At 43.1% G+C, this 24,027-nt stretch overlaps 1 long non-coding RNA gene across 2 annotated transcripts in view; it reads left to right on the forward strand.

The window, feature by feature from the left end:
- The window catches only part of LOC107545300 (uncharacterized), a 34,584-nt gene that overhangs the window by 1,891 nt on the left and 8,666 nt on the right, over nt 1–24,027 (forward strand). The window contains exon 1 of one of the 2 annotated variants that reach the window (XR_015716097.1): nt 4,968–5,245. The exons of the other annotated variant lie outside the window; for it this stretch is intronic. This is a non-coding gene — a long non-coding RNA (uncharacterized LOC107545300). Of the gene's footprint in view, nt 1–4,967; nt 5,246–24,027 lie in introns of those variants that run through there. 2 annotated transcript variants of the gene reach the window in all.

The following is a 24,027-nucleotide window of genomic DNA, read 5'->3' on the forward strand; positions in this document are numbered from 1 at the left end:
TTTCAACAGTAATGAAACAAATCAACTGATAGTGTATGCTGAGAAGATTACACGGTCACGTCTGCAGTATTCCTGCTAAGAATGCATAACCTGAATCTAATCGTGAGGAAATATCAGACAACCTAAGCTGACAAACACTCTATAAAACAATTGGCCTGTAACTCTTCAAATATGCCAAGGTCACAAGAGGTGACAGAGTGTGGAAAATGTATTCCAGGCTAATGGAGACTAAAATAAAGGTACTTGACAACTGAACGCAAGGTATGATCAGGAATTTTCTTTTACTATAAGGGACACTGTTGGGGAAATTGCAAAATTTGAATGAGGTCTGTGGATTAGGTAATATTATTGTATCAGTTCTCACATAGTTTTCGTAATTGTACTGTGGTTATGAAAGAGAATTGCCCTTGTTTTTAGGAAGTACACACTGAAGTTAGGGAAAAGGGCATCATGTCTGTAACTCACTCTCAAAGAGAATAAACATATACATACACAGAGAGAGTCTTTAAAGAGAGAGCGTGTACAGGCACACACTAGGTATTGGCCTAGATGCTAGAAAAAAAATAAGCAAGGGGTTTATTCACAACTGATGTCAGAAGTTCTGAGAATATGCCTAAAACCCTATGATTGGATACCCAGTGCAAATTTATGGTGTAAGTCAAGATAAGCAGCCCACAGGGCAGGAAGTCTTGAATACCAGTGAGTCATTCCCTGTTTGAGAACACTCTCCTAAATCAGTTCAGCCCATCCCAACTTCAATTCCACAAACTCCTCAACAACAAAAAAAATTGTGTTTTTTTTTTTTTTGAGAGCATGTTTATTAAAGCTGGAGACAGTGAAACAAGAAAGGGCTTAGGATAGAAGAAGCAACGGGAGAGAGCCTAGGGTAGCTTTGGCTTTCTAGAAATGTCGTAGGAAAGAAATGGGCCTACGCAGGGCTGCTCTGGCTCACTGGGAAGCCAGAGAAAAGGGGGCTTTGGAGACAGGTTCAGGGGAGTAGCCCGGGATGAGTTGCTGCTGCCCATTGCTCCAGGGGTGGCAAGTCTTGTGGGGTCCCTTAGAGTTTAGGAGATGCAGGCCTGTGGGGAAAGAAGTGGGGGAAGGGGAAGGCTCGGGCTTGCTCCTGGAGGGAGAGCACACCCAAATTGTTTCTTTAATGTCACATTGAGTCATTGCCATCACAAATTCCACCCAACTCTGTTTAAACAATAGAATAATCCATTTTCTGACAAACAGGTTTAATCCAGATAAATTCTGTACATTTTTCTAATATAGGGGTAAGATTACCTAATACCGGGATAAGAGTCAAAGCTGATTACAACTCTGCACGGGTCCAGGTCGACCCACCACCACCCTCTCTTTGCTCTGTTACTCCTACATCATTGTGGGCAGGAAGCAGTCATATTGAAATACAAATTTTACTTGTTTCTTTAAAAAAAAAGGAAAACAAATAGATGGTTTATTTTAAGAATGTACAGGAACTTATATTCTAAACGTCCAAAAATACATATTCTGCAGACTGTTATCACTTCAGACCCCTACTGCAGCTTTTCTTTAATCTTTTTAAACATCCTGTTACCGAAATTGCAGCTGCATCTACAGCAGGAAGCACAATAGGATAATAATTGATCAGACATCAAAAGCACCTGGGTGGCTCTTACATTGACTTTTAGCCTCCCACCAACACCATGTTCTTAGGTTCTTTTCCAACCACATTAATGTATTTTTTGTTTGTTCTTTTTCCTTTGCCCTGAGTAATTACTATGAATTTTGGCCAGATCAAGAATTTTTCCCAGGAAGAGACCACGAGTATTAAGAAAGCAGACAAACAGCACCTGGAGATAAGACGTAAACTCTTTTCAGGCCCACCCCTCTCTTTGATTTCTCTCTCCCTATTGAATGAGATTAATTGGTGGAATTGCACGGGCTCGGTATGGGGGAGAGGCCCTCTACCTGACCTGTGCTAGGAATTTCCTATTGACTTTCATGCGATGAACTTAGAACTGTCCTCACCCCGTGTCATAGTAAGAACCACACCAACGGGCTTATGAGGACTGCGAATCTAATATATGTGCACACCCAGCAAGAGTTTCTCGATTATAAAATGTTAGAGTTAGGAAGGGCTTTAGAAGACATTTCGATTGACCTCTCTTCCCAGGCAGGCAGTTCTGACAAGTGGTCGCCAGCGGAGGCTGTTATTTGTCATCACCGGAGCTCCCCATGGCACGGGGAGCGCGCTTCGGCGCTGGACAGCTCTCGCTGCAGCCCTTGCCTCTCACTGCGCGTCTCTGGGGCCTCAGAGAGCCCGAGCCTCTGCCATATCGCAACCCTTCTCACATTTGGTGGCTGCTAACGTGTCCCAGTTAAGCTATCACCAGGTCTTGTAATGATTTTTCAGATCACATTGAGTAAATGCACGAACATTTAAAAGTTAACCACAGTTAACTCTGGAAGGTAAGATTATGGTTATGTTTTTATTTCCTTATGTGTAAATTCTAATTTCACAATATTTCTTTATGACAACATTACTTCTTTTTCTTAAATTTTTAAAATATAGCTTTATTGATTTCAGAGAGAGGAAGGGAGAGGGAGAGAGAGAGATGGAAACATGCCTCCTGCACGGCCCCTACTGGGGATGGAGCCCGCAACCTGGGCATGTGCCCTGACCGGGAATCGAACCTCCATCTCCTGGATCCTAGGTTGATGCTCAATGGCTGAGCCACGCAGGCCGGGCAACATTACTGCTTTTTATTGAGTTTATTCCAGATGCCAGTCCTGGCATGCATATATAATTTTCCTACAATAACTCCGAGAAATAGGAACTACAATTATCCTCCTTGTACAGATAAAGAAACAAGAGGGATTAAGTAACCTGCCAAGGGCGCACAGCTCAGTAAGTGGCTGAAAAGAAATTGGAACTCAGCTTTGCCTGATTCTTAACCATCTCTCTTAGAACAAGAAAAGCAGTGTATTTCTTTTTGTTTTATTTTTAGTGTGGTGTCCTGAACCTGATACGATGTGCTAGGGTTGAGCTGAACAGCATAGAGTACACTGCAGTTATTACGTCCTTTGGTCTGGACACAGTTCAATCTAATAATGGCCCTAGGACTGTGCCTGATTTTTCACCTGTAATGTGAGATTACTGACTCATAGAGCTTTCAGAAAATCCTGTGGTTCTTACTTTATTTTTATTTTCCCCCTTGACACACTCCCTCTTCTCCCCCCCCCCCCCGTCACCCCATCAGCTCTCGCACCTCTAGCTCGCTGTATCACCCTAGCTGTTAACATTTCCCTCCATGCTCATATAATCACATATAGACAAATAACAAATGCATGCATATTCAATATAGATATTTTTGTCATTTAAAAAGTAACTGCATTTTTGCCTCTTTTAATTAAAACAGTTTCTTGTGTAAAATCTCTCTAGATCAGCTGGTAGAGTACAAATTCGTTCCTCTTAATGGATGTTCCAAAATGTGGAACCTAATTTTTGCAGCCATTCCCCTACTGATGGGCATGCATAGTATTTGCAATTGATGTGTGTGTTGCCACTTAAAACGCTGCTCTAATAAATATCCTTGTACAGATGTTTCACAGTGTTTTTATTTCAATAGTTTTCTTGAAACTAGTGGTTTTATTTTAACAAAATAGATTCCAAGAACTGAGATTGCTGGGTCAAGGAGTATAAATAATTTTAAAATAATAGCTGTGGCCAGATTGCTTCCCATTTTATATTTCAATCACAGCACATTAAAATACCCTTTACCCCACGTCCCTACAGCAGTAGATATTACAGTGTATTTAGCAGCCATTCTAATTAAATCCACATGAAACAAGCAATCCAAGGAAACTACTTAAATATAATAAAGATTATTTACTGAGAATCAACAACAATTCTTATCCTAACTGGCAAAATAGTAAACTTTAATTCAAAATCAGGAACTACACATTGAGCTGTTAATTAAATACATCTCCCAGGTCTTTTTTACTCTTAACTTAAAATTGATGTATAACACACATGTAAAAGTGTGCCCAAATCATAAGTACACAGATCAATGAATTCCTGTAAAATGAACACATCCATGCCACCACCACCCAGGATGAGAAATAGACTTTACCAGCACCTCAAAAGCCTCCTCACGGCCCCTCACAATCATTGCCCCTTTTTCCTTCTTCAAGAGAACCGCAGAATAGTCTTGTCTGGTTTTGAAATACGCAGAAATAGAATCATACAATATGTACTCTTTTTTGTGTGTCTGGTTTATTTCCCTCAATGTTGCACGTAGCAGTAGTTCACTCATTTTTATTGCTGCACAGTAGTTCATTTTATGAATAATATACCACAATTAATTATTCATTCTATTTTTGGTAGACTTTCAGGTCCTTTGGAACCCGAAACCTGTGACCCAATATATTAGCGACCAATATTCCCAACTTTGTGTCATCAGGCATTTTGATGATCGCACCATTTCCTTCCATACAAATCACTGACTTTTACCCATTTGACAAGACCTGACAGATTTGTGTCAACCAACCAGAGATCTCCCTGCAGGTTAACCTTAATACATTAATAAATATTATTTGGGCAAGTTACTCAATTAGCTAAAACTATAGCTATCTGTAGTAGTGTTTAACATACATTTCCACACTTCATCCAAGTCAAATATAACAAATATTTACGGGAGGTCTACTATGTTCCAGGTACAGCCTGGGTATAGAGCAGTGAACAAAACAGATCAGATCCACACCCTCATCTGGAATTTACATTCTAGTTGATAAGACATGGTAAACAAAAAAATGATTTAGATAATTTTACTTAAGTGCATAAGGAAAATGAAAAGGGCAGCACCATAGGGAGTAATGAAGAGGGAGGCAGACGACTTTTTTATTGATTTTAGAGAGAAAGGGAGAGAGGGAGGGGGAGAGAGAGAGGAACATCAATGTGAGAGAGAAACTGATTGGTTGCCTCCTTTATGGGCCCTGATCAGGGATTGAACCTGCAACCTAGGTATGTGCCCGACCGGAATTGAACCCACAACCTTTTGGTGTACGAGACGATGCTCTAGCCAACTGAGTATCCAGCCAGGGCCCCTGTAATTTCTTTCATAGCTCTTATCACAAGTTGTAATAACACTGTAATTTGTGTTGTTATCTGTCTTCCTCATTCAAGTTCCACAAGGGGCAGGAACGAGCCTGTTTTGGTTTCTGCTTCATCCCCAGTACCTTGCACAGAAACTGGGACCTGGTAGGTGCACAATAAATATTTGTTAATGAATTTGCCCTTGGTAGACTCATGTTGGCCTACCTAGCCTCAATTCCTTTAAATGTTCATAAAACATCTTTTAATAATCTATGTCAAAATCTTCCAGGGATCTTTGAAGATTTTCACACCATAGTTTTTAAAGTGTCTTTTTTTTTTTTTTTTTTTTACTATATGAAAAACATTTTGGGGGTAAAATTTAGTTATTGTATTATATGGACAAAATTTTAAAGTAGTACTGAATATTTATAATGAGAAAAAATAACTCTACTCCCCAGTCTTACTCTCTAGATAGGCAACTACTTCAAACTAAGCAGGTTTGATCAGTCCTCTCTCTTTAAAAGAAGTCCTTTTTCACACTAGAAAAATCAATACATTTCACCTTCTTATGCTTTTCCTGCTGTCGATAATGTTCATGTTTCCATTTGTGGTTTGCAATCACACTGGTGATTTCTTTCACTGTCTTTTAGTATTTACGACTAGAAGTCTTGACTCGTTCAAAGAGGCAGGACATCCCATTATCTCACACCTCTGTCCTGTTAAAAATGTCCTACCTGTTGGTTCTTCCAAAATGAAAATTATCTTTTTTTTTTATTGAGATATATTTCACCATCAAATTCACCTTTTCAAAAAGTATTTCTCTTGGTGAAGCAGATGGAAAGAAAAGCGCATCTTACAGGGTCCATCAGCAGACCGCTGAAGGATGGCCTGGGCTTCAAAGCCAAGGTAAGGAGGGAGGGCAGCAGTGAGAGCAGGTAGCTAGAGGCAGGGAAAAGCAAGGCATAGACTTTGTCTCATCAGAAAGGGGTAGTGAATTCCTGTCAACAATTTCCCCTCATAATGAGCTCATCATTCCTTATTCATATCAGATAGCCTTTTATCCAGTATCATAGGCAGACTGAGAGACACATTTATTTTTTATATAGTTTGGAGTTTATGCTTCCCAAGCCCACCTGAAGAGCCTCTTCTGCTCTAGGCATTGTTACCGTTTGAGAGTCTAGGTAGTATCACATTCGCATGTTAAAAGATACAATCATATCCCAAAGCAAATATCAAAATTTGTTATAAAATTTTGACAGAATTTAGTATAATTTTTTTTGGGAAATGATTAAGCTATGAGTAAACAATGTTAAAATTATGCTTGGTTATCATTTGTCAAAAATTATCATACAAGCCCTGGTGGGTGTGGCTGTCCTGGTTGAGCTTCGCTCTGTGCACCAAAACGTGGCCAGTTCAATTCCTGGTCAGGGCGCATACCCAGGTTGCGGGTTTGGTCCCCGGTTGGAGTGTGTATGGGAGGCAACCGATCTCTGTTTCTCTCACATTGATGTTTCTCTCTCTCCCTCTTCCTTCCTCTCTCTATAAAATCAATTTTAAACAATTATCATACAGCCCTGGCTGGGTGGCTCAGTTGGCTGGGGTGTTGTCCTGTACACCAAAAAGTCTGGGGGTTCAGTTCCGGGTCAGGGCACAGGCCTGGGTTTCGGGTTTGATCCCCAGTTGGTGCACACAGAAGGCAACCAATTGATCTCTCTCCCCTGCCCTTCTCTAAGTATGTCTTTGGGTGAGGGTTAAAATAATAATAATAAAATTTTAAAAATAATAAAAATGTTCATACAATCTTGTGAATTTATGTAGAATGAAATAAAATCTAATCTTCAAATACTTTTCACATGCAATAAAACTTTTTTGAATATTAATATAGTTAATGAACTTTACATGTTACACGTATAGACATTTAATTAAAAATTTTATTAATCCAGAGAATGTGCATAAGCACAACTTTTGTATTAAGTGTTTGTATTTTTTAAATTAAATACACTCGCATGGTTAGCAAATCAGTCAATTCAGAAAAGTCAAGTCCTTTCTCCTATCAGCTATTCTCATTTTCTAGAGTCTAGAAGCAACCACTGTTGACCGTGTCTTGTGTGTCCTTCCAGAAAATTTGCACACATATCCCAGCATAATGTACAGCTATAAAAATACACAGATAGTATTGCATGATGATTATTACGCATCATGCTACTGGCTTTGTAATTACTATGGGTTTTTTCCCCATACCTATAGATTTATCTCATTGTTTTCAAAAGTTGCATAACATTTTACAAGATGAATTATATAAATCTTTATCTTTCTGGGGGTAGTGGCATTATGGATGACTTTTTCTGCCTTTTATTTGGAACCGTATTATTGTTGCTATGTGTTCATGTAATTAATCTTTTTCTTTTTATTTAAAAAAAAAAAGTAAAGGAACCATCCCTTAGGGTGTGGTTTGTAGTAATAAATTCAATAGGCTACTCTGGGAGCCAGTAAAGACTGAGAAGGGGCATTTAAATCTGCCCATTCAGGAGCAGATAATGGCTCCTAATTGCAATTTCAATAGAGACCAAAACCAAGTTAAGAGGTGAAGCTAACTGCCTGGGCAGATCTTGTTGGAGGAGTTTGCCAGAAACAGGTAGAAACAGGACAGAATCTTTGAAGAGCAATAGTGTTGGGCCGAGCCTTAGTTCCGTGTTGGAAAGGCAGAGACAGAACAGGTGTAAGCTCTGCCCCCTTGACTCTTTAGATTGTAAACCTAAAGATCAGATTAGCGGTGGAGAGTTGGTAGCCTCCGAAGAGAGCTTCCCCACCTTTTTCTTTGCATTTCTTTCAGAAGGGAGCGAAGGCCAAGAGTCTTCATAAATTATGCTCTTGAGAGTCAGAAACAGGGCACTGGGGAGAGGAGAAAGCCTCGAGACTGTAAATCCCTCGCGTTCCACCCGTTAGCGAAACCTGTTGTGCCCAGCCGGCTCTTCCAGACAACGTGGGGCCGTGGGAAAGCGAATTACACTTCGAATCCTGAAATCAGATTTGCCTTAGAGCTTCCCCAGAAGGCTGTTTGTTGTGAGGAAGAGCGGAGAGAACAAAATCACCGAATTAGGTTGATGAACAGATATGCCTCTGAGTAAGAAATGACTGAGTTTGACAGTTACCCTTTTCCTGTGTAGTTCTGGAAATAATGTTCCCACCTTTGCTAACTGTAAGGATTATCCTCACTGGGAGGAATTTCCTGTGAGGCCCAAGGGGAAGGTGGTGCCAGACTAGTGCAGATCTATTTTAGACAGAGCTTTGCATCTTTCCCCACTTCTCAAATCCTACCATGTAAAGAGCATCCCCCTCTAACCCCTAAAACCCTCACGGTTTAGGTTGAATCAAAATCTTCTGGATATACTTTATGGTGGTCAAGCTGGCTGGGGGGGTCAGAGGAGGGAAAGTGACTTTTCATGTTATATCTTTTGAATTTCGTATTATGAACGTGGGTCATTTTGTTGTAGGCGGCATGAATGGCACTGGGTGTTAGTCCGGTGGGGTCAGATCGGACTTGGGTTCAGCAACCTCGGTACTTGGGTTCTGGCTAGGAAAGAATTCAGAGCCAAGACCCAAACTATAAGAGAACATTTATTTCATTAATCACAGAGGTAGAAAAAGTAATTCCTACAAGAAATGGGCTTAGGAAACAAGTTATAGAGGCAAAGGAAGGGCACTGGGAAAGGAAGGGACCTGGAGCTTGGGAGTGAGGAAGCTAATGGTATTGTGCCTGAGGTAGGGGGAGGGGAAGGGGAGGGCACCGGCATGCTCCCAGGAGGGAGAGCTCACTGGGTCCTCTGTCCTAAGGGTTTTAAGGGTGGAGATTTCAGGGGCGGTCCCAGGGAAAGATCTCAATAGAATATTCAGCAGCTTTCCAGGTGTGTCCTGTCAGAGTTGTGGTCTCCACGGATTGATTGGTCGGCTCCAGGGCAGGGGGTCCTTATCCAATGTGGCTGGTCCTGGGATCAGCCTTGGCTGGTTTTGTTGCTTTTCTGGGCATGGAGCTGAAATACAAGTGAGGCCTAGATGTCATCTCTAGGGAGGAAAGGTCAGGGGATCCAAACCACATGACCAGTGATATGCTAGGGGAGGAAAGGCCACCCTGCGGGCGAGGTCCTACCCTACAGTTGTCGTTGCTAGGCATCCAGGGCTTTTCATCCTGGTGACCTCCTGTCCTCCTGTACTTGGCCCATCATCCTTGCTCTGCTCATGCCTGTCTCACTGCCTATCACAATTTTATTTTAAAAAAAAATTAAGTTGTTGTTTTAAAGACTTGATTAAGGCCACGAAGAGAAATTTTAGGTTTTGTTCTCTGGTCAGCATAGCCTCCTGGATTTACCTAATTTCAGGCCCTATTTGTTCATTTGATTTGTGATTTCATAGCATGTCGTTTTAGTTTAGGGCCCTCTTCCAGCAAACTACACCCCCAATTCAAGTTAACTAATCCCATCTAAAGAGGTCCATTTATGTGTTACCTCTTTTTCTTCCACATTTGTTTTTCATCAGCAAATAAAACATCATGTTAAACACACAGTGTCACTTCAAGCTTGAGATCTGAGTCACAGACAATTGACAGTCCTGCTGTTTAGTAGCTATGTGACCTTGCAGATCATGTAAAACGTTCTGGGAGTGCGGGGATAGTGAAGGGGTCATATATAGGGTGCCCTAAGATTTGACTTTGGGTGGTGGGCACACAATGCAATATACAGTGCATGATGCAATATACAGAGCAATATACAGAGCAATGATGTATCATATAATCGTACACGTGAAACCAGTATCATCTTATTAACCAATGTCACCCCAATAAATTTAACTTAGAAAACACACTCTGGGCCCTAGCCTGTTTGCTCAGTAGTTAGAGCATCAGCCTGAGGACTGAAGGGCCCCAGGTTCAATTCCAGCCAAGGGTACGTACCTTGGTTGCAGGCTTGATCCCCAGCCCCAGGTGGGGTGGGTGTGGGAGGCAACCAGTCGATGTGTCTCTCTCGCATCCATGTTCCTCTCTCTCTCTCTCTCTCTCCTTTCCACTCTCTCCACTCTCTGAAAAGCATTGGAAAAAATAGCTTCAGGTGAGGATTAAACTCTCTCTCTCTCTCTCTCTTTCTCTCTCTTTCTGGGATTCAGTTTCCCCACGTGGAGCTGTGGAAGGTGCACTCACTAGGTCAGGAGTCAAAGGGTATGGGTTCAACTTCTGATTCTACCACTTTGTTGCTGTCAGATCCTGGACATGCCTGGCCTGTGAGCTTCAGTTTCTATAAAATGGAGATAAATCTTATTATTGGGGAGACTGGAAAAGTGAGATGAGAGATATAAGATGTGTCCAGGACACATCAGCTATCAAGCCGCATTAGTGTCTTTTTTTTCCTTTCCACCTTCTTCTTTCTGCTTTTGTTTTATTTCCTATTAACTTTGTAAAACCTGACTGTTATTGAGATCCCTACCTCTCAGAGTGCTTTAAGGCAGACACAGAGTCTCAGGCTGTGAATGTCTCTGGCCTCTCTAAATTGTGCTCGAATGCCACAGGAGAGCTGTTTTTCTAATCTAGATGGAGATTAGTTAAACTTTTGCAGCAGCTCCACCCCTCAGGCAGCAGGCTGGGCCTGGGGGCTTCCCCCTAGAAGTCCTCCTGGATCACTACTACCACAAGGAGCCACCTGCATATTATTGCTTTGAGGAGCCACCTGGATGTCGATTTACTCCCTCAGGGCAAGAGAAGCTGTTCAGGCTTTTAAAACACATTGTTAAAACTCAGTTCACACACAGAAGCCAAACTGATGATTATGAGGATGTTAATAATGGTAATAATGCTAATAATAATAACAAAGCACATCTGCTATTCACTACTCTCCTGTGATCTGGGAGAAGTCAGAATGTAGTTAGCCCGGTACTTAATTTGATTATTAAAGATTTTATTGCATGTCTATCTCCTTTGAAGTTTTACTTCTACAGGCAAATCTAGCTGTAAAATTCAAGTTCTGAACTAGACACACTAAGAGAAAGGAAAAGAGAAGACAGTTAACCTAAAAACTAGTAATTTAGTCATTTTAGTTAGTTTAGAAATGAGCCAGAGGTAGAAGTGGAAATTTAGGAGTTCATTAAGATACTTAGCTCTTCCACTCAGTGGATTTGTAACTGTTATTAGACATGCAGCTCTCCCTGGGCCTCAGTTTCCCTGTCTTAAGATGAGAATTGGTGAAATAATATCTGACACTTTTTAGCTCCAACTTTCCTAGGCCAGATGCTTACACATTTAAATTCTTCGAGGTCAGTCTGGTCCTCTTCTGTGGGCAAAGGGGAGAAGATTAAGGGTCCTAGTTTTGATAGAGCAACTAGCTTATGCCAGGTGCTGTGTGAGGGATTTTACGTACATTAATGTATACATTAACTCCTAGCACAGAATTACTCTTGAATATGAAACTGGACACAGTGGGTCCAGGCTGCCTGTCACTACTTCAGCCAATTAAGCAGAGATAAGGTTGAATCATATATGAGAGTTTATTCCAATAATGCTAGCAGTATGGGAGAGCAGGAGGATTGTCCACAGAGAATCTGCTCTACCCCCCATTCCCGCATAAGACAGCTGCTTATATTGGGCAGAAGGACAAAGATTACATGGGGAAGAAGGCAAAGGAATTACAGGCATGGAACTAGGCAAAATGAATAAGAATGAGTATAGTGGTTCAGTGCGAGCAGGGGGTTTGCAAAAGGGCAGGGCTCCTCCATCTAGGTGGAGGAGATGCGGACTGGGTGCCTTCGGAACTCCATTGTTTCGAGAACAAAATTGTTAATTTCCCACGATAATCATTCCAAGGTTAACTCCCATGTCCCAGGGTGTACTCAGAACAGAACAATCACAGGTAACAGAGCATGATTAATATTTCTGCCCCCTAACAATTTGATGAGTGGTCTTCAAACAGTTAAGCACACAAGCCATCACAAGCAAACAAAGTAATCGGTAGACAAAGGAAAACTCTGTGTGTGTGTGTATAAATTATATTTATAAATATAATTACTATAAATAATTTACATGTATATAAATTATATATTAATGTGTGGTGCATAATTTAGATTTTACATTAGGGGTATAAAATTTTTATTTATTTTTATTTTTAAAAATATGTTTTCATTGATATTTAGAGACAGAGGAAGGGAGAAGGAGTGAGAGAGGGAAACATCAATGTGTGAGAGAAACATCCATCGGTTGCCTCCCACCCGTGCGCTGACCGACTACCTGGGTATGTGCTCTGACCAAGAATCGAACTGGCGACCTTTTGGTACATGGGATGACACTCAACCAACTGAGCCACACTGGCCAGGACTGGGGGTATAAAATTTTTAAATGAGAATTGAGACATTATCCTAGACACTGGAAATGAGATAATCACAGCTAACTTGCCAAACAGATATTTTACTCGGGGCTAATTTAGAGTTCATAATATGCCTAAATCAAGTTTCACGTATAAATTACAGGTGAACTGTTTCTCAGTTCCTCCTTCCCTCCTTGCCGCCCCCTTCCTTCTTTCCTTTCTTTTTTAAAAGATTTATACCTCTGCCCGGGCAGTGTGGCTCAGCGGTTGAGCATTAGGCTACGATCCAGGTGATCATGGTTTGATTCTGGGTCAGGGCACATGTCCTGGTTGTGGGCTCGATCCTCAGTAAGGGGTGTGCAGGAGGCAGCTGATCAATGCCTCTCTCATCATTGATGTTTCTATCTCTCTTTTCTTTCTAAAATCAATAAAGATGCATATATTTTTTAAAAGATTTACACATGTAATTCACTAAGTCATTCTCATTGTGAAGAGTCCACCGATATAGAGCAGAGATTCCCGGGCCATTCTCCCTCCTGCCCTCCTCCCCTCCTCCCAGCCCCCAGCCCCTCATCTTACTCTTTCACCCACACAAGTCCTCTTACCAGAGAAAACCACAGTTATTTTCATTTTGATGTCTTCTGGGCCACTTTCAAAGTATCATTCTTGCTAACCTGAAGTTACCCTAAGCAAAAAGAGACTGGAAAGAGTGAGGAGAAAGTCGGATTCAGTAACTACAAAACATTTTAGGGAGGACACTTCCAAAGGCAACGGGCAGAACTGGAAGTTGGACCGCATGTGGTTCCTAGTGCAGGGTGTCAGGCCCCTTTCACCTCGGTAAGAACTGCTGACTGCCTGGGTCTGGCTCTGCCCATCTTCCAGAGACAGCCAAACACAGGAAGCCTGACAAGTCAGTAGCAGCTTTCACTTCTTTATTTTTATTCTTTATTACTCAGCAGTCCCTGCTGTACCCTGATAATGGCTGGGAATAGGAGTTTCTCTTTATATACAGTAGCAAGGGCATACTTTCTCGCCTCTTCCGTTTTGAAGGGACAGTGTTAAGGACATGTTCAGGCCTGGTCAGAGAATGTTACATCAGATACTGCTGCTATATTTACCCCTACTTGCCTGCAAGCAAAACAGTTTGTATGATGAAAAACAGCAGAGACAGACTGTCCAGGGTATTTCCAGAGAAGAAAAACACTGAATTTTAAACGTGTGTATGATTTTACACTGCAGTAAATTTCTCTGAGGCTAAATTTCCTTTTCCTCTTTTCATTTAAAAAAATTATTGGCGGAGGGTCAAAGTTCCAGCCATGCTTGTAATTTTGTTTGCTTGTTCGTCTGTTTAAGGAAATAAATTGAAATCCACATATATTACCAAGAAAAAAAAAATCTCTCTTAGGAGGGAGTTAAAGAGACTTATTACTTCATCCAGGCCTAGGGACCCTCGGATGCTATTCAGGGTTTAAATCCATTCCAGGCTGTCAGTGTGGCCTGGAGATAAGAGAGACTAAACAAGAGAATGACAAGCAGAGTCATCAGTTTTGCACTCCCGACCCCGTTCCCCTCTGGGCCTCAGTTTCCTGCTCAAACAGGAAGAATCAGTCCTGTTTCACTTGCAGGGTATTGGTAGGAGAACTATGAACAAGGCCTTGAGCGAGCAGGAAGGGTTGTTCAGCTGTGGCTCAATTCCACACCCACTTTCTGAGTGCATTTTAAGTGCTGGTAGAGGGTACCATCCAGAGGGAGACATCCTGTCTACCTACCCTTAAGGAGTTAATCTGATAACTGGTTAACAAAACAAAACAAATTTACAAAGAACTTTAAACCCCAGGCAGCAAATGGTAAGGGCCCAGTGTCTGGTGAAAGAACTGTTGAAGGAATTAGAGGATTAGGGGAAGCTGCAAAGCGAGGATCCACTTTTGAGATGGGAGGGAAGAGAGGACATTCCAGACAGAGAATAAAGAAAGGTATGGAGGAGCCGAAGCTCAGGATGAGTTCAGGGGACAGCAATCTGACACATCAGAGAGGAACGAGTGACAAACTGGGTTCACATTGGAGAGGTTATGTGAAGTCTGTGCCTAATTTCATAGTTCCCACAGATGTTCAGTTGAGGAGTGACTTGGTTGAAGTTGTGCTTGAAGGCAGCTTCTGTAGCGGTTGTGGCAGTGGAGGGATAAAAAGGACAGGTGCTTGAGTGAGGTGGGGTCCTTGCCGTGTCTCGAGAAAAGTATTTTCGGGGATCTACAACGGAAAGTGAGGTCTGGTGATAAGATTTATTTGTGGTGCCAGATGCAAAATCAAAGGAGTGCTGGGCTTCCAGCGCCCCATCTCCGTTCACCGCACCATGGGAAAAATCCAATCTTGCCTTCATCAGGGCCAGTGTCCAGAGATTCTGTGCTATGCCCAAGCTAGTTTTCAGTTCAACCTTTCTTCCCAGCCGGCCAGCTTAGTCTGTTTTCCCGGCTGCACTTCTGCCGGCGCTGTGTCCAGGCACGCACTTGGAGCCTGCATGGTCTGCCACAGGCCCCAGGGGGCTGCTAGGGCCACAGGGCTGCTTTGGAGAAACACGCAAACAAACATGGCAAGTGCGTGCCACCAGGCAAGAGAGAGAGGAAGCTCTTTGGTAGCTGGGATTATATTATTTCGGGCTTGGGAAGGACCAGGAGCGTTTTCAAAATAACCAATCAACTTCCAGAGCTTTCACAGGCTTCTGATGGGTCCATCTCCTAACCAATCTATTCTTTTTCCAGGCTAGACTGACAGGCCTCTGTGGTCACTTTTTGGCTCCTACTGCGCATTTGTTTACCTCCCCTTTATTGTTCTCTCCCTCCCCCAGTGATCTGTGTGGAAGGTAGTTCCTTGGGGAGCATGTGAAGCTGCAACTTCCTAGGGAAGCAAGCCTGTGCTCCCTAGGAGATTGTGCTGCGTAATGTCTGATTTCCTTCGCCCCCTTCCTTTATTAATATCTAGCTACCTATGCTGACTGGCAGAGCATCACAAAGCCTTCCTTATTAGTCACGCACAGTGAATCTCTGTGTCAAATGCTGTTAAAGAGACAACTTCCCCTTCTTGGAGCCGTGGTAGTGCGAGGTGGCGAAAGTCTTGGACGACTGTTGGAAATCCCTGCTCCAGCCTCGCGTGTTAGAAAGCTCGAGTGGTGCCTGGAGGGCTCCATGCGATGGCAGAGGGAGCTGAGCACCTCGGAGATGAGGGAGAGGGAGGGATGGTAAGAGAGGAAGAAAGCACTGAGGGAAACGGCCATCCTGGGCATTCTCCTGCCTTGAGGATGACGCCTGGAGCTTCTAGCTAATTAATTGAATTCGATCCGCTTTTGGTGCAAGTGAAGGCAATGGGGGGGGGAGGGGGCTCTGAAGAGGGTCACGGGCAGATTTCAGTTCCTGCTTTTTCTCGCTATCTGCATAACTTCTGCATCTCATAGAAATAAATAGTTCTTTCTTAGGATTGTTATATGTGAGAGAGAATATGCTAAAAAGAATTTCTGGCTTAAAGAGAGATCAATTATAATAGCACAAAACAGTAAACTAACTATAGAAAAGGAGGAACTAACCAAAGAGCACCCACAAGATACAAAATAGAAATCCTTCAAAGAATCCTTCCCCGCCTTTCCCGCCTTAAATCTCTAACCTGTCTGTTGCCTTTATTTCAAGTTGGGAAGGACACTGACGTTTTCTGAGCTCTTCCCCCCAGCCCCACGCCTGCTCTTCTCCTTTCCTTATGTGTCACTCCTCTTTCTGCCCCTTTCCAGCTCCTCTCTACCCCCACCCGGGTGCATCTACATGTATATGCCGGCACTGGGCCTAATAACTGCTGGGTGTCTGGCTCACACCTCTTTCTGTCCTTCTTCGACGGTCTGTGCATGTACCCCCCACACTCTTGAAGCCAAGAAGTGTGTGTTGTAATGGAGTCTGGGGCAGGTTGGATAAAAGGGTGGAATAATTGTCTGCAGGAGCCCAAATCTTCCCAAGGGGGCAAATCAGTATAAAGTGAAAACATATTTTGCTCTAGCTGGGTAGTGCAGTTGGTTAGAGCATCATCCTGATACGCCAAGGTTGCAGGTTTGATCCCTGGTCAGGGCACGTACAAGAATCAACCAATGATGCATGAATAAGTGGGACAGCAAGTCGATGTTTCTCTCTCTCAAAAATCAATTTTTTTAAAAATTGGCATTTGATTTAAAAAAAAAAAAGTTTTAATCCCAAACATGGCGTCAATTCAAATTAAAGGAAGGTATAAGAGTTTGTTATTATTTAGAATCAAAGGGGATCTTGAGCTTTAAAATTTGAGTACTGGTCAGTAGTCAGAAATGCCTCCCATTACCCACTAACTCCAATCATCAAGGGCACCCAGGTATTTGTGTACAAGGCTGATTCAGCAGCCACCTGAGGCTGTGTGACTCCAAGGTGAGTAACTGGTGCTCCTTTCTGGGACCTGGGACAGAAGTGGCTGAAGAGGAAGCTGAAGGCTGGTCTGGCCCTTTCCTGGAAGAGTCTGGTTCTGAGTCACAGCCCTTACAGATTTCTACCTCCGAACTGACACTAGCCTGACACTGTTTTTCTCATGCATCTTCCTAAAAGAGTTTTTAAAAACCATGTACTCACCTATACATTTTAAAGTTGACATCTAGCATTTTTCATTGTAAGCTTAAAGAGTTCTAAGGGCTCTAAAATACAATTATTGGCCTTCTGTAAGTGAAAATTTATTGGAAATTTGTCTCCTAATGAACAAAGAGTGGAGGAAGTATGTACTGCTCCTTGATTAAAATAGTTGTGGACATGTCCCTTTGATGTGCCAGTGGCTTCTATAGCCTAGAACAATGCATCATTTAGCAGGATTGGAGAGGAGTGAGAGAGGTACTGAGGATCTGGGAAGGATTCCCCACCCCTGCCCAGGAGAAGAAACTGGGTCATGGTCACAGTAAGCAAGCAGTGTGCTTCGGTCCCTACCCCACCGGATTTGCAAAACCTCCAGCCCCTTCAAGGTCCTGCTGAGTCACTCTGGAGTCCATGGGGGTGGCTTTCTTGTGCTCACAAACTTGTCTTCTTGGCCCTTTTGAGGTTTCTGCCTGTTTGTTCATCTTCTGTAGAGCTCTTAGCCCCTTAGCTGCCAGAGCCAAGTAGACTGTTCTATACGAGGAAACTGAGCTTCAGACCCTACACCCGTGAGCCTCTTCTGGCTCAAACAGTGGCTGTCCAGAGGGAAAAGTACCCCCACCCTTCCCTGGGATGAGGGAACCTAGCAGGGAAAACACCTCCTGCTGACAGTTCTTAGAAGGTTTATGATACAGAGCTTCCCTTGGGCTCCCTTTTGAGCTCACCAGTGGTGATGAATGCTCAAAGTGGGCTGAAGTACCAGGTTCTATGAAAGAAGCCCCTATCTCAGATTGTACTTTGTATTTCAGCATTACCCCAATTGTCTCCAGACCCCAAGACTCAAATGGCCCCTTCTGTCAGCCTTGCCCCTTTGTCTCCTGGTGAACTCATATTCCTCCTTGAAATCTTAGTGCAACCTCCTTTTTCAGGATGCCTTCTCTGCCCACTGATGGCCTTGAGGGGTTTTTGCTATCTTAGTGCTTTTACTACATCTCGGGACATTTGTTTGTGCATAATTGTCTCTCCAACTAAATGGGGGCTCCTTGAGAGCTAGGACTAGGTTTCTCAGACTATACATCCTCATTGTCTAACATGGGATGTGGACAGAGTAGGTGCTCAGACAGTATTTGCTGAATGGCTTGCCATTTGGAGGAACTTAGAGTGAAAAAACGGAAGTATCCCCCCCATTTTTGCCTATGTCATAAATGGAGATTGGGGGTGATAAGAAACACCCATTGATACTTTTCTCAGTCTTGTTATCTCCTGGTGTGAAAACACAAGTGAATGGCTGTCCTTGAATCACTCTAAGTGCCTCTGGGTGCTTAACTCTCTTGAGGATAATCAGTTCATTCCACAAGTCTCATGACTCTTGAGGTTCTGAGGTTTTCAGGGGTCTGAGGACAGAAGCCTCTGGGCATAAGCTATTGAAACACAGCGGGGTTTATGTAGGTAGAATCTTCATCTCCTGCCCGGGGGTGAAGGGAGCACCTACTGTGATTATCCTGACAGTTGAGATGAAAGAAACAGTCAATGGAAAACCAGCCTCCTCCAGACAAAGCTGGGTTGGTACATTCTCTGCTCCTTTGCCAAGGGGAGGGAGCAGCAGTAGGGTGATCTATGGAACCTTCTGGCCTGGACTTTGGAGGATCTGGACTGACTGTTCTGGGTGAGTTCATCTTATCAGGATTTTATCCAAGCAAGTCCAGAGCCCAGATCTACGCAGTCTATTCAGTGCATTCGATGTATAACAGTGCTACTGAAAAATGGGGTCCACCAACTGGCCGCGTGAGTGTTAAGAATGCAAATCAGGATTCCTGGGTGAGGCCTTGGAAGCTGTATTTTAACAAGTGTCCAGGTGATTATTTTGTATAGGAAAGTTTAGACACACACACACACACAGCTGCCTCCATCTCCTGCAGCTGCTAATGCCCCGCAGTTTCTCTCGGCAGGGCCCTGGGGCTTGTTTTTCTCCGCTGTGGACTGTGTTCATTTCCTGCTGCCTCCAAGAGGTTGGGAGAGGAAAGAGCGAGAGTGAAGGCAGGCGGGCGGGGGAAGGGGCCGGCTGGGGCTGCGGGGCTTTCAGGACCGAGAAGGAAAATGCTTGGTGACAATGCTCCTTTGTGAAGAGTTAGCTTTATGTTGATGGAGCTGCAAGTCATTAGCAACCCGGCCTGGAGGCGGGGAGCTGACCTGGTCATTCTCCGGGGCCAGATCGCCCTCTGCTGCCAACGGATAAATAACCCCGGGGACTCGGGAACTGCCGAGGGAGAGAGTCCCTGGGGCCGGTGCGGGAGAAGGCGGGACTGAGGCTGAGAGGTCAAGAAGGCGCCGCTTCAGCCAGTGGGAGAATCTTGTTACGATCTGGTCTGCAGGGAAGGAAGAGGCAGCCAGTTCTGTGGGTGTTTCCAGAACCCACCCAACCCCAGCAGCGGGGTTCTGCCAAGATCTCCACCAGCTCCCGTGATCCCACGCTCCCGTGTGATGGGGCTCTGCAGCCACGGTTTCCCCTGACTCCCCCTCCCTTACCCCCCTTGCAAAGAGGGGTGTTTAAAATAGGAAGAGGGATTAAAATAAAAGGATGGAACTTCTGGTGTGGAGGCATCTAGGGGCAGCTGGTCAAGTTTCAGATTTTTAAAAAATCTCATTTTCTCAGAGTCTGTTTCTTTGGTCCCCATGAAAGCACCGTGCCTTTCGTCTTTCTTCCCTTGCCAGGGCACTCATACTCCACCGATGTGGAGTCAGCCCTTCTTTATTGCCCCACGTTACTGCTGCTGGGAATCACGGTTCATGCAGGTCACTGGTGAAGAGAGCAACGCTTTGTTCCCAGGAGAAAAGCTCGAGCACAGCAGTTGCTGCTGCCAGCCCGGGGCAGTGACCCATTTCCTCCTGGTTCTGGCTTCTGCCCCTTCCCAGCTCTGATTGGAGCTGGCCGCCAGCGGGCCAGACCCCTGCACCCCTCACCCTTTGGATTTCTGCAGAGCATAGGATTCCTGCGGAGATACCTGCAGGGTCAGATCTGGAAAATTCCTGATACTGCCCTAAAGGAGCTAGAAAGGAAGGGAGGAAGGAAGGAGGAGGGAAGGGGGGCGATGAAGAGTAGGGATGAAGACGGGAGTGTAGAAACACTCTAGCTCTCCCCCAAACATTCTCATGTACAGAGTAAGTCAATCTATGGGATGCCAAGCCCCACGACTAACAGAGAGATCTTTAGGTACAAATTTGGTTGTTTGCTTGGTTTGGGGCCTACATGGGACCAAACATCTGGATCTTCAGATAACTACATTTGGATAATTTTATTTGTAAGCCCCCAGACATCTGCTGGTTGTCTATTTGTATTAAAGTACTTTATGCACTGCTTACTGGCTATGGCACTTGAAGGACAATTTCATCTCTCGTAAATAACCTACTTGGTTGTCCTTATCCTGAGCAGGGCTGCATCCCTGAAGCCAGTTTGTGCCTGGGGTTGGACCAGAACTCCAAGAAGAAAGGGCATAATCGTAGATACTTTGGCTCACGAGAGTGGTCTGGTCTCTGCAAACATGGGCAGGTAGGAGGTTAAGGAGGAAAAATGGTTAATAGAGAGTGTGATTTAACACTGTGAGGATGGATGTTAACTAGACTTACTGTGGTGATCATTTCACAATATATACCATCATTGACTCACTATGTTGTACACCTGAAACTAATATAATATGTTACTATACCTCAATTTTTTAAAAAGGGTGTGAGTGGCTGCATAATTTGCGGGGCTTGGAGCAAAATGAAAATATAGGCATTCTTGTTCAAAAATTATTAAGAATTTCAAGAAGGTGACTGCAGAACATGAAGTGTGAGGGCCTTGTAAGCATGGGGGCCTGTGGGTTGGACAGGTTGAAGGTCACGGAGCCAGCTCTGATAGAGGGTCCCCTAGGGAGCGAGTGGACTAACAAATTCAAGGAGTGATAGGTCCCCTCCAGGTTTGGTTTCCCTCCACTTAAGTGTCATTTCTCCTGCTTCAGTGTCATGCCTCCTGCACGCACCCCCACCAGGGATTGAACCTGCAACCTGGGTATGTACCCTGACTGGGAACTGAACCCATAACCTTTCAGTGCACAGGATGGCTCTCCAACCAACTGAACCACACCGGCCAGGGCCCATTTGATGTTTTTATCAGGGATTTAAGAAAGCATTTTAATTAAATTTGTAGATGACAAATTTGGGAGCAAAATTTAATGAATTAGATATCAGAGTCAAGGTTTTAAAAGATACTGTTATTTTGGAATAATTACCCCAAACCAAGACATTTACAGAGTAAGTTGATATCATTAAGGAAATGAGCTTTTGGGTGATGGCTTGAAAGAAAATCCTATGAAAATCCCTGAGATGGGTCTTCATTATTTCCAGTATAACTGCTGAAACCAAGCAAACAGAAAATGAAAAAGAAAGAAGTGTCTCCTGGCTGGCCACATCAGGAGTTCTGGATATGGTTTGGTGTGTGGTTCTGTAGGAAGTTCCTTAAAAAATGGTGGGATATTCAATGACCATAACACTCTAAGGGGCTTTAGTATACATTTTCTCATATAGTTTTTACAAAAATCTTGTGTGATAGCTATCCCTATCATTTCACAAGTCAAAAAACTGGGGCATAATAAGATTAAGCATTTGTCCTAAATCATACAACTGTAATTAAGATTTGTACACAGACCGAGCAGTACCCATATGCTTCCCCTCTGTGCACCCTGCCTTTGGGAAGGATGACCAGGTCAGGGTGCATGATCCTGGAGCAGGTCCTCTATCCAAATTCTTTTAGGCATTTAGAGGGAGGGTCAAAGGTTTCACTGAGTCTTGCTTCTTAAAAATAACCAGCTTAAAATAATCTCTATCCCAAAGAGGCATATTTTGGGATGGCAAACTCTGTTCCTCCATAGTCCTAAATTAAACTGTACCTTAACACAAATGGTTAAAGAATCAGGATCTGCATTTTTAAATATGTTTAGTTTCATGTGGAAAATATGACTCTAGAGGGTATAATTAGAATAAGAATTGTTGATCAATATCTGCTACACATCAGGAAAGACTTGATACTGTTTGGAACTGTCCCAAAATGGAATGAGCTGCTCAGAAAAAAAGTGTGTGTCCATGTGTGTGTGTTCGCGTGAGTGTGTCCAGGGTCTATGGCTGGAATATGGCAGTGACCAAAGTCCTTGCCCTCAGGGAGTTTCATGACAGTGTTTCAGTTTCTTGCAAAGTGTATTTAAGATAGCCTGTGACTCACTCTGGACTCCTCCTAGAAGTGATGACATTGGAGTTGGGTCTGTACTCGGTGGAAACTTGGACTGGCGAATTCTAAGTTTTGCAGTCAACTCAATGATTTTTCTTTTTAAATATTTAGATAATTTGATGTTTAAGATTTTATAAAAATGTTAGCTCACACGTTACCACTATCGCTACTCAGTCACTCACAGTTGTTGCTGTTGTTTAAACAGTTATTCATATAAGATTGGCTTATATGTCTACATAGTCTTTTGGAGAAACTATTTATTTATTATCCTTTTTACCAAATTTGTTGGGATGACTCTGGTCAACAAAATTATACAGATTTCGGTGTACAATTCCACAACATATCATCTGTACACTGTATTGTGTGTTCACCACCCCAAGTCAGGTCTTCTTCTGTCACCATTTATCCCCCCTCTACATACCTCCTCCAGCTCCCCAACTTCCCCTACATGGTCTTGTACACAGACATTTAGAACAGTTTTATTTGTAATAGACAAAAACTAGAAATGGCTCAAGTGTCCATCAATAATCAATAGATAAACACATTGAAGTACATCCATACTATGCAATATTACTCAGCAATAAAAAGGGATTGAAATATTGATACACACAATAGCACGATGGACCTCAAAGTAATTATATTCATGAAAGAAGCCAGACAAAAAAAGAGTAACTGTTGTGCTTTTTAATTTACATAAAACTCTAAACTGTATAAACTAATCTACAGTGGCAGAGGGCAGGTCAGTGGTTGCCTGTGGACAGGGTTGGTGGGTGTTGGGAATGGATTACAAAGGAGCACAAGGACACTTTGAGGAGTGAGGGAAGGTGCATTATCTTGATCATGGTTATGGTTTCACAGGTGTATGTACACATGTCAAAACTCACCCAGTTGTAAACTTTAGATATTTTGCAGTGATATGTCAATTACATCTCAATAAGGCTGAAATTTAAAAAAGTTAATGTGGAAAGGAATACCACAGGACACTGTAAGCAGCAACTACCTCTGACGTTAGGATTGGGGAAGGAATGCCTTAATTTCCCCTTTTGTGCTGTTTAGATTTTTATGGAAAGAATAAGTAAAAGAAGAAAAGTTTTAAAATAAAACTATTTACACAAGCAAAAAAAAAAAAAAATCAGGCTGTTTGGAGCCCAGAAATTAGTGAATTTGGAAACACTTCAGAATGGTTGCATGCAGAACAGAAAAGGCTGCTATAAGATCTGTTCAGAAGTGACCTAGTTACTGAGAGCCGCAGAGGCTGAGCTGGAAGCCCTTTCAAAGGTCTCCTCTGGTCCACTTCCCTTGGAGTCAAAGTCTTTGGGACACAGCAATAATGAGAGAATAGCCTTTGCCTCTCTGTGATTGAATTATGGGTTAAGAAATCTGGTCATTGTTCAAGTTCAACCATGAGTACTTAGTACTTAGAACATGCAAGGCACTAGGATGGGCACTAATTATCTTTGTTGCCATTGTAATGGTCGTCGTCATAGCTAACCCGTGCAGGGCAGGGAACTTGAGATGCAGTACCTTGTTTAATTCTAACAGTCGTCCATGATATGGATACTATCTTTAATCCTCACTTTACAGACGAGGAAATCGAGGCCAGGAGAAGTTAAGTATCTTACCCAAGGTGAAAGAGCTAATAAGCGGTAGAGCTGGGAGCCTACCTCCAGAACCAGTTTGTTTAACCATCACTTTATACTGAAACGAAAAAGATAGAGGCCTGTTCCTGAGGCA

The sequence above is a fragment of the Miniopterus natalensis genome, chromosome 19 (genome assembly GCF_054644295.1).
Source record: "Miniopterus natalensis isolate mMinNat1 chromosome 19, mMinNat1.hap1, whole genome shotgun sequence".
Lineage (NCBI taxonomy): Eukaryota > Metazoa > Chordata > Mammalia > Chiroptera > Miniopteridae > Miniopterus > Miniopterus natalensis.